The sequence below is a fragment of the Triticum aestivum genome, chromosome 6B (genome assembly GCF_018294505.1).
Source record: "Triticum aestivum cultivar Chinese Spring chromosome 6B, IWGSC CS RefSeq v2.1, whole genome shotgun sequence".
NCBI lineage: Eukaryota > Viridiplantae > Streptophyta > Magnoliopsida > Poales > Poaceae > Triticum > Triticum aestivum.
This window is the reverse complement of record NC_057810.1, coordinates 29607782-29616627: the sequence shown is the minus strand read 5'-3', so window position 1 is coordinate 29616627 and position 8846 is coordinate 29607782. Positions and strand designations below refer to the sequence as shown.

The window sequence follows — 8846 nt, the reverse complement described above, 5'->3', positions numbered from 1 at the left end:
CGAAAACAAACATGACTTGTAAAGATTAGGAAATAAAAATGCCTTCCTCTTATAATAATTAAAATGCTATCCTCTTTATAATAATAAAAAACTGAGTGAATTCTAGATTTTACCGCCGTAACTTGAGGATTATCCTCCTTGTTGCACAGAAAAATTATGTCGTTGATGCATCGCTAGGTGACAAAGTTGCTGCAGGAGCTGATGCAGACGTTGTGAACGTCTGGTAGGCTCGATCTGATGACTACTCGATAGTTCAGTGTGCCATGCTTTACGGCTTGAAATCGGGACTTCAAAAGCGTTTTGAACGCCACGAAGCATATGTGATGTTCTAAGAGCTGAAGTTAATATTTCAAACAAATGCCCGGGTTGAGAGATATGAAGTCTCCAACAAGTTCTTTAGCTGTAAGACGGGGAGAACAGTTTTGTCAATGAACACATACTTATAATGTCTGGGTACCACAACCACTTGACTCAGTTGGGAATTGATCTTCCAGCTGAGAGTGTTATTGATAGAGTTCTTCAGTCACTGCCACCAAGCTACAAAGGCTTCGTGATGAACTATAATATGCAAGGGATGGAGAAAATAATTCCCGAACTCTTCACGATGCTTAAGGCCGCAGAGGTAGAAATTAAGAAAGAGCATCAAGTGTTGATGGTTAACAAGACCACCGGTTTTAAGAAAAATGGCAAGGAAAGAAGGAAACTTGAAAAAGAATGACAAGCAAGTTGCCTCCCCCGTGAAGAAGCCCAAAGCTCGACCCAAACCTGAAACTGAGTGGTTCTACTGCATGGGAAATGGTCACTGGAAGCGAAACTGCCCCAAGTACTTGGCAGATAAGAAGGATGACAAAGTGAACAAAGGTATATTTGATATACATGTTATTGATGTGTTCCTTACTAAGGCTCGTAGTGGCGCCTGGGCATTTGATACTGGTTCAGTTGTTCATATTTGTAACTCGAAACAGGAGCTACGGAATAAATGAAGATTGGCTAAGGACGAGGTGACGATGCGCGTCGGAAATGATTTCAAGGTTGATGTGATCGCCGTCGGCACGCTACCTCTACATCTATTTTCGAAATTAGTTTTAGACCTTAATAATTGTTATTTGATGCCAGCATTGAGCATGAACATTATATCTAGATCTTGCACTACTACAAAAACTGGCATTAACGACGGTGACCAAAAACTATTGGTCGTTGAACATCCGAGTTGAGTTCCCGCACACGATCGAATCAGCCTACGTAATACCATCAACAACCACCAGATTACCTGTTGCTAAGTAGGCAATCGTTATTGTGGTGATATGGGTTTGCACTTACAACGCTCTAACAAACTCACCTCTCCTTGTGTTAAAAAAACAGTTTCCATTATCCCTCCTTTATCCCTCCTCTAGAATAAAAGAGAGCGGGATAGCTGAATAAATTTAACGCTAGGTGTTGGCAGTTTCCATTAGATAACCAACCAAAAAATATTTAATCTGTTAGATCCCATCTTCCTGCATCCTGTTCTCCTCGCCTCCCCTGCCCTGCTCAATCCGCGACACCTCCATAGTCCGTGCACCGCATCTACCTTTTGCTGCCTATCGCGCCGCAGCCTGCACCTCGCTGGTCACCTCGACCCTGGCCTGAGCACGTCCGCGCCGCTGTCTACATGCCACCGATAACCTCGACCCCGGTACGCCTGTGTTGCAGCCTACACCTCGCCGGTCACCTTGACTCTGGCCCGGGCGCATCCGCGCTGCCGTCTGCACGTCGCTGGTAGCCTCCACCCCGGTGCGCCCGCGTTGCAGCCTGCACCTTGTCAGTCGCCTCAACCCTTGCCTGGGCGCGTCCGCGTTGCTGTCTGCATGTCGCTGGTAGCCTCGAATCCTCGACCCCAGTGCGCCTGCGCTGCCGCCTGCACATCCGCCCTTCGCTAACATGATTCTGTTGCAGGTTTGTTGGTATTCCTCCTTCCTCTGTTTATTGTTGTTGCGAGATCTTCATGCACTGTATTGATTGGTCGGTTAACTTATTTTTCACATAGTCAACTAATATTTGCATTTTAATTAAGCGTTGTATTATTGTAGTGAGTACTCCAGTAGTCATGATGGATGTTCACTGCAACAATTTACCACCATGTGGAACCAGAAGTTCAATCAGTGGTTAAAAGAGAAGGTAAGACAAGGTTCCAGAATAAAGTGTGTATTACATACATATGCACACTATTCAAGAATTCATCCGATTAATCGGTTAACATGTCAGTTAATCGCTACTCGTAGGGTGACTGGATCGAATAGCACCTATTCATCGTATTAACTTGTCAGGCTGATTAATTGGCCAGTTAGACCTATTAATTGGCCTATTAGGCTGATTAATTGGTTGTTAGGCTGATTAATCATTGCTGACCCATTATCTTGTTGGCAGACAAAGCCCAAAATTTTGCCCCATAACCCCTCCCATCCTTCTCTCTCTCTACTCAATTGCTAGGATTCGACCAAACAGTAGGTTATTTTGTTATATTACATAGCTGAGAGCATGAGAGTATGGTACAATACATTAAAAACTAGATATATATTGGCAATTCCTACTTAATCTACCGGTTAATGGTCGACCGATTAATCTAGTTAATAGGCCGATTCACCGATTAATCACTACTCCCAAGCCTACCGAGCAGCTACCGGTTACCGATTTCCTTAACAATGCATATGCACGTACATTTCATTATCACTCAATATGTAGCCTTCTTCAACGAACATGATAAGAGTGAGCTCACCGAAGACCTTTTGGCACTATCACGTGGTCAATTGAAAAATGTAACATGTTTTACTGGCTATGACTGTATGACATGAATGGATTCAGATATCCTGTTTAGACTTGAGAAAGACTCCTCTGCACACATAACAATGGGGTGGTTGTACTTTCAGAAGAAGGGGATAATGGTAAGAACGTTGCTATACACACGATACTATGTGCATGATTTATGGACGATGTTGTTAATCAAGCCGTTGGTGTGTGGGAGTAAACTGCAGGACACCGTCTGATTTTGAATCGTGCATGAATCGGCCACTCAGTTGTCATGCGCAAAGTAGTTTCCTAATGGTAATACAGTAGAATAGTATGGCATATTGACACTTTGACAGAGATATTCAAGCTGCAATATTTAGGTGGAATGCGTGTAACATTATTACGTTGCAACTGGATTCATGTATTTAAGAAAGAGCATGGGATGAAGAAAGACAACAAGCATGGAATCTTTAGTCTTAACCTGTAGTAATCAACTTTCTTCATATTTTAGCTTTTACCTTATTAATAAATAGTGTAACAAGTAGTTCTGTACTCACTTTATTTGATTTAGCATTTAGTAATTCATTTTCTGTACATCAACATTCACTTATTTAATTTAATTGCAGCCTTTGTGCACACCTCAAAATAACGCTTTATGTATAGGTTTTCACAATGATCATCACAGGTTTGGAAACTTGCCAGCATTGGCTCGGGAAAGATGCTACTCACAGTTGAACAAGTCTGGACTGGTACACCAATATATTGCTAGGTGGACCTTGCTAAAAAAATCAAGTGAGTTAGCATATTTCAGTAGAAAAAGGGTTACACACAGGGTCATATGCAAGAAGAGGAAATTAAGCGGTTTATTTCTAAGTTCTCACCAATGCCAACATGATCAATTAAGTTGTTCTTGTACATTGAATTTATATGCAATTATTCTTTGTGCCAATTTATTTACAAGGTCTGATTTTCATAAACTACTCAACATTTTATAGGATTGATGGTCCACAGTAAGATATAGAAGCATCAATCGGTGTTGTATTCACCGATGAAGAATGGTATCCATTCAAACAAGGATGGAGTCCCTCGATTGAAGATTGATAAATATTATCTTTTCTACTCCCTCCATTCATTTTTGTAAGTCATTTCAGACAGCTCAAAACGGGTTGTTTTGTACATTGTCTGAAATGTCTTCAAGGTCTTATAAAAGTGAACAGAGGGAGTAGTTGTCTTCTTTTCCAAATAGATAGGAGCAAGTACATTATTCATATAGGGAGTGCATTTGACTCAAATGTCTTAAATGATGTTTTAATCTAAGAATTTTATGTTGGAATTCTTGTATTTTGCTACGTCTTGAGCTTGCGTTGGTTTTTCTTGAAGAGGAAAGGGTGATGCAGCAATAGTAGCATAAGTATTTCCCTAAGTTTTTGAGAACCAAGGTATCAACCCAGTAGGAGGCTGCTACGTCTTGAGCTTGCGTTGGTTTTTCTTGAAGAGGAAAGGGTGATGCAGCAATAGTAGCGTAAGTATTTCCCTCAGTTTTTGAGAACCAAGGTATCAATCCAGTAGGAGGCTCCTCGAAAGTCCCACGCACCTACACAATCAAACAAGAACTCGCAACCAACGCAATAAAAGGGTTGTCAATACCTTCAAGGCCACTTGCGAAAGTGAGATCTGATAGAGATAATATGATAAGATAAATATATTTTCGGTATTTTTATGATATAGATTGAAAAAGTAAAGATGCAAATAAAAGTAGATTGAAAGCTTATATGATAAAAGATAGACCCGGGGCCATAGGTTTCACTAGTGGCTTCTCTCAAGATAGCATAAGTATTACGGTGAGTGAAAAAATTACTGTCGAGCAATTGATAGAAAAACGAATAATTATGAGATTATCTAGGCATGATCATGTATATAGGCATCACTTCCGTGACAAGTAGACCGACTCCTGCCTGCATCTACTACTATTACTCCACAAATCGACCGCTATCCAGCATGCATCTCGAGTATTAAGTTCATAAAGAATAGAGTAACACATTAAGAAAGATGACATGATGTAGAGGGATAAACTCATGCAATATGATATAAACTCCATCTTTTTATCCTCGATGGCAACAATACAATACGTGCCTTGCTGCCCCTGCTGTCACTGGGAAAGGACACCGCAAGATTGAACCCAAAGCTAAGCACTTCTCCAATTGCAAGAAAGATCAATCTAGTAGGCCAAACCAAACTGATAATTTGAAGAGACTTGCAAAGATAACTTAATCACACATAAAAGAATTCAGAGGAGATTCAAATATTTCTCATAGATAAACTTGATCATAAACCCACAATTCATCGGATCTCGACAAACACACCACAAAAAGAGTTACATCAAATAGATCTCCAAGAAGATCGAGGAGAACATGGTATTGAGATTCAAAGAGAGATAAGAAGCCATCTAGCTAATAACTATGGACCCGAAGGTTTGTGGTAAACTCCTCACAACTCATCGGAGAGGCTATGGTGTTGATGTAGAAGCCCTCCATGGTTGATTCCCCCTCCAACGGAGCACTGATGAAGGCTCCAAGATGGGATCTCGCGGATACAGAAGGTTACGGCGGTGGAAATAGTTTTCAGTGGTCGCTTCTGATGTTCTCGGGGTAGGTGGGTGTATATAGGAGGAGAAGTAGGTCGGTGGACTCCTGAGGGGCCCACGAGATAGGGGGGCACGCCCAGTGGGGGGGGGGCGCCCTCCACCCTCGTAGCCTCCTCGCTTGTTTCTTGACTTCCACCCCAAGTCCTCTGGATCACGTTTGTTTCAAAAATCACGCTCCTGAAGGTTTCATTCCGTTTAGACTCCGTTTGATATTCCTTTTCTTCGAAATACTGAAATAAGCAAAAAAACAGCAATACGGGCTGGGCCTCCGGTTAGTAGGTTAGTCCCAAAAATGATATAAAAGTGTAAAGTAAAGCCAAAAAATATCCAAAACGGGTAATATAATAGCATGGAACAATAAAAAATTATAGATACGTTGGAGACATATCATATTTCTATTAATAAAAGAGGCTATGATCCTTTCAACTCATATTATTTTGTTTCTAAGTTATTGTGGATGTTAAAATTCAAGTGTTCGATGTTGCATAAAGTGATCGTTGAAGGGAACATTATACTAAATATAAGCGGTTCTGAATTTCATCAAAGTGGTGACAAGAGTGCCCGGCAATGATACTTTGGTCACCATGATAACATTATTAGCGATAACAAATGTGATTGTTAATACTATAATTGTGGTCGTTATTGCCTTGGGATTGACGACGACACACCATCCCGTCGTTAAAAGAATAACGACCACAAAAGGTATGTGGTTGTTATATTTTAACGATGGAGCCTACTACGACCAGGAGATTGTGGTCATTAATGACCTTTAATGACCACAATATGACTTTTAACAACCATATATATCGTCGTTAAAAATTGTTTTACTAGTAGTGTTGTTTATTGTGAGACGATTATTCATTTAAGTCAGAGAATAATGATTATTCTATTTATATGAGTAACGTCTTTTATGGTCATGTACCCTTAGTGAACGGTCTATTCTTATTGAATCTCAATCGTAGCGATACACATGTTCATAATATTGATGCCAAAAGATGTAAAGTTGATAATGATAGTGCAACATACTTTTGTCACTGCCGTTTAGGTCATATTGGTGTAAAACAGATGAAGAAACTCCATGCGGATGGACTTTTGGAATCACTTGATGCTTGCGAACCTTGCCTCGAGAGCTATTGATTTGTCTGTCTCACCTTGTGAAACTTGTCCTTCTTGGGATGCCCCGTCCCTCCCTATGTAAGTTGGAGGGGCAGGTTACATGTGGAGTCCTAGTAGTACTAGGACTAGAATATTCTCTATTACAAACCGGATACAAGTCCGGGTCTTTCTCTTCTTGGGCCTTATGCGTTAAGCCGCCAGTGCAGGCCTCTACGTGAACTGCTGGTCCAGGCCTCTCTAAGGAGCCGGCCCGCTCACGGGCCGCCAAGTCCAGGCGGGTTACTGATGAGGCACCAAGTCCGGTCGGGTTATCAATGAATCGCTAGGCCCGGCCGGGTCATCAGTGAGTCGCTAGTCTTCGGGCGGGTTACTGATGTAATGCCAGGTCCCAGCAGGGTCATATCTCCGGCCGGGTCAGACCGCGGGGTATATCCCCGATATGAGTGGAGCGTTTTCCTATCACCGGGGCTAAAAAAGTGGTCCTGGGTGCTCTTGGGGCACGGGTGGAAATGCTCTAAGTTTCTTCTTTATCCGTGTTGGCGACAACGGTCCTTCGTCTACCATGACGTCGTTTGGACCTAGAGCCAGACCTTTCGTCACTACCTCTGCCTTGCGTCCGCACTCGTGTCGTTGGGCGTATCCCGCAACGGCGTGGTCTCGGCGTTCCTCCTCAACGTGCCGATCATGTACGAGATGCACTTCGGCGTGCCAATGAGCGGTGCCGTGCTCAACACCATCAACACGAGCCTCGACGTGCGCACGCTGGCCGTCGTGCTCAGCCACTCCGGTGACAAGATCATCTTTGTCGATCCGGCGTTCCTGCCGTTGCTTGGCGATGCACTCTGCCTTCTGCCGCTAGGAGGCCAACCTGCACCGCGTGTCATCCTCGTCGAGGAGCCCTACTATGAAGAAGAGAGTACGACGACTGATGAGGAGTTGGAAGCACTCACAACATACAAGATGCTTCTCGAGAAGAGAGACCTGTTGCTCGCCTGGGTCTGGCCGGCGACCGAGTGGGATCCCATGATCTACGCCACCCAGGTCTACGCCACCATCACTCGTTGTGGTGTCACCCACCTCTATGCCTCGCCGATGATGCTCAAAGTGCTGGCCAACGCACCCGAGGGCGTGTGGAGGCTCCCAGCAGGAGGAAAGGTGCGAGTCCTCATGGGTGGCATGCAGCCGCCGGCCGCCATTCTAGAGCTGGCCGAGGCTGTCGTCTTCTAGGTCAGCCACGAGTATGGGTTGAGTGACACCGGGGGCCTGGTGGTGTCATGCGTGTGGAAGGAGTTGAACAAGCTGCTGGCGCCCGAGCGCGCGAGGCTCAAGGCAAGACATGGCGTGCGCATGCCTGTGATGGCTGAGGTGGACATCCTCGATAGCGAAACGGGCCGGAGCATGCCACATGACGGATCCACGATGGGCGAGATCATGCTCCGCGACAGCTGCGTAATGCGGGTATACATTAACAATGACAAGGCGACCCGGGCGGCGATTCGAGACAACAGGTGGTTCCACACAGGGAACATCGGGGTCATGCACCCGAACGGCTACCTGGACATCCGCGACCGGTCCAAGGACGTGATCGTGAGTGTTGGAGAACACATCAACAACATGGAGGTGGATTAGCGTTGTAGGGGCACCTGACGGTGAAGCAGGCGGCGGTGGTGGCCCGTCCGGACGAGGTCTGGGGGGAGGCACGATGTGCGTTTGTGAGCCTTAGGGAAGCTTGCATCGTTACCGCGGACGAGCTGATTGTGTGGATCCGGGAACGTGTGCAAGACGTCCACCGGAAAGATGGAGAAGTACGTGCTCCGCAACCTCGCCAATGAGATGGGACCCACTCGCAACAACACCGAGACTTAGGACTCTCTTCTTGCTCCCCTTTGGCCATATGTCTAGACCATGGCAGCGACAACTTTTTTGAACGATAACATGAGAGCTGTTATAATCATTATAAACAAGACGGTACAAGGACCCGAACTGCTCGGTTTATTAAAAGGAAACATGGCGAAAACGGGAACAATGGCAAGCCCGACCTAGCAAACGAGGCCTAAAGCACCATAATACATACAAGACATCATCAAGGCCGACAACTCACAACAAGCATATCCAGGTTCTCGAGCATTGCTCGCTACCGGAGTGCACACCAAAACTATCACATCAATCCAGTCTGCCATGGCAGTGACAGTGTCATATCCTCCTCGTCTATCTTCGGATCTTTCGGTTCAGCAATGTCGTCCTTACTCCACACTAGGTCATTTATTCCCTGCAAAAAAATGGTAATCGAACCGAAGTAAGTATTGGTGCTCTTTTGTGT

At 44.6% G+C, this 8846-nt stretch overlaps 1 pseudogene; it reads left to right on the top strand.

The window, feature by feature from the left end:
• Positions 1-2118: 2118 nt before the first annotated feature.
• On the top strand, positions 2119-8392 carry LOC123138699 (2-methylpropanoate--CoA ligase CCL4-like; annotated as a pseudogene).
• Positions 8393-8846: the final 454 nt, after the last annotated feature.